This window comes from Mastomys coucha, unplaced genomic scaffold (assembly GCF_008632895.1).
Source record: "Mastomys coucha isolate ucsf_1 unplaced genomic scaffold, UCSF_Mcou_1 pScaffold23, whole genome shotgun sequence".
In the NCBI taxonomy this organism is placed as follows: domain Eukaryota; kingdom Metazoa; phylum Chordata; class Mammalia; order Rodentia; family Muridae; genus Mastomys; species Mastomys coucha.
Window position 1 is genome coordinate 107,321,608 of NW_022196906.1, and position 2,597 is coordinate 107,324,204.

Here is a 2,597-nt window from a genome sequence, read left to right on the forward strand (position 1 = left end):
GGAGGAGGAGGAGGAGGAGGAGGCACTCTCAGCTGCCTTCCTAGGGGGAAGAATTGCCCTCCTCAAGAACAAGGAAAATATATTTTAAAATAATATCATTTCCAGTGCGTCTTCTCATTATACTACAATACGTGTCTTCGAGAAAGAACGGAAAGAATTAAAAGCTCATTTGTCATCTAGGCAGCTAGAGTCATCTCCACTGACATTATGCTCTCTCTTGCCAGATGTAGGTGTATGTATGTGTTCAGAGACGCGGGAATATGAATTGTAAAAAACGAAAAGAATTCTTTTATTTGTGTCTCTGTGTGGCACCTGTGTGGAGGTCAGAGGACAGCCTGCAGGAGCCAGGGCTCTCCTTCTACTGTGTGGATCAAACTCCGGTCCTCAGGCTTGGTGGCAGGTGCCTTTACCCGCTGAGACATCTCATCTGCGGTTCAGTTTTTACATATATACCTATTCACTAATGATACTTCATATAAAATGCTCATTCACAAGGCTCAACGGGGTTCCTCCCATTTTTGTGCAATATGGAATCAGGGGGGAAAAAACCAACCCTCAGGCTTTAAAAGAACTTCCGAGCTCCCTCGTTAATGCTCCTGATTCCCCTGCTGCAGTTAGTTGTGTTTCCTGTACCTTGTAACATAGTCCACGGGTCTCCTGAATTAATCAAACGAGATGAGGGGATTTATACCCTGCTGTGTGCAGAGAAGGGCGCTTAACCGTCACCCAAAATAATATCATTTGACATTCAGAGCCATTAGGCAAGGACAGCAAAGGGCATTTGTGTTTCAGACTGATTTGTGTTCAGCGGGTGGCAGACCCATTCCTGTCCCCTTGGCAGTTACAGGGCGTTGACCTTTCTCACTCCAGAGATGTGATTGCCTTCACACCAGAAATGCCCAGCAAATCTCAAGTAAGCTCCATCCCACGCTAGCCCTGCTGGCCTTTTACCACAGCCGTGGCGTTCCCAGCTGACAACTCACTAAGAAGAGGTTGCTGTGCAGAATTAATAACTTCTGAGCTGGCCCTCTAGTTGGTTGTCACAAAATTAACAAGTACCGCTTTAGACAATGGCAAAAGTCACAAAATCTGAGCTCTTAGGACGACTTCTGATCTGACCCCTTTGATTCCAAAATCAAGGGAACTGAAGGTCAGAGAGGGAAAGGGGCTCTTGTTTCCAGGATCTGAGAGCTGGGTAGAACTGGAGTTTCTCGGATCTGAGAGCTGGGTAGAACTGGAGTTTCTCGGATCTGAGAGCTGGGTAGAACTGGGGTTTCTCGGATCTGAGAGCTGGGTAGAACTGGGGTTTCTCGGATCTGAGAGCTGGGTAGAACTGGGGTTTCTCGGATCTGAGAGCTGGGTAGAACTGGGGTTTCTCGGATCTGAGAGCTGGGTAGAACTGGGGTTTCTCGGATCTGAGAGCTGGGTAGAACTGGGGTTTCTCGAGTTGGCAGGAGCACCAGTGTGGAACAGGAATCCTGTGTTCGCAGCTGCAATAAGATGTGAAGCGAAGAAAGTAAAGGGGCAGCAGGACTAGAAGCAGGATGGAGTGGAAGCCTTGGGCTCCACATCCACCCCAGCATCATGGAGATGCTCGGAGGAAGCCCCATCCCTGCGCATCCACCCCAGCATCGTGGAGATGCTCGGAGGAAGCCCCATCCCTGCGGAAACAGTTAGTGACCTGACAACTGCTGCTCCAGGCACCTACCTCACACTTCACCTTCTCTCTTGGGAACAGACGAGCCCTGTCAACTGATAGAGGGTGGATGACTCTCACAGCCTTCTCATTTACAACAGGAAAGCAACAGTTTCTGCCACAGCAAAGGTGATCTTAGAGACCAGCCAGAAAATGATAATGAGCGGCATCATGAATCCCAAACAGCATTTCAGCCCTGCATCAGCATCGAGATGTGGTTCAGGCAGCACTAACCCAACCCCAGCCTGAATAAGGAATGGTTCCCTGGGCTTGGCCTAGGCCAGTAACTGTATGCAGCTACTGAATGGAAAATGGCAAAGGTAGAGTCAGATAGGTAGGTAGGTAGGTAGGTAGGTAGGTAGGTAGGTAGGTACATAGGATAGATAAAATGTGCATGATAAATAGATGACTGTAGATAGATAGATGATAGATAGATAGAGAGAGAGAGAGATAGGATAGATAAAATGTGCATGATAGATGACTGTAGGTAGATAGATGATTGATAGATAGATACATAGGATAGATAAAATGTGCATGATAAATAGATGACTGTAGATAGATGATAGATAGATAGATAGATAGATAGATAGATAGATAGATACATAGATACATAGATACGTAGGATAGATAAAATGTGCATGATAAATAGATGACTGTAGATAGATAGATAACACATAGATAGATAGATGATAGATAGATAGATAGATACATAGATACATAGATACATAGATAGATACATAGATAGATAGATAGATAGATAGATAGATAGATAGATACATAGGATAGATAAAATGTGCATGATAAATAGATGACTGTAGATAGATAGATGATAGATGCCACGGACTGGGATTTCTCGCGGGGTCCCTGTTCCGCGGGACACGGGATTCTGGCCAGGTGGGCA

General features: G+C 45.8%; 1 long non-coding RNA gene across 2 annotated transcripts in view; it reads right to left on the reverse strand.

The window, feature by feature from the left end:
* LOC116073106 overlaps positions 1-2,597 on the reverse strand; it is a 265,797-nt gene that overhangs the window by 235,809 nt on the left and 27,391 nt on the right. The window lies entirely within an intron of this gene.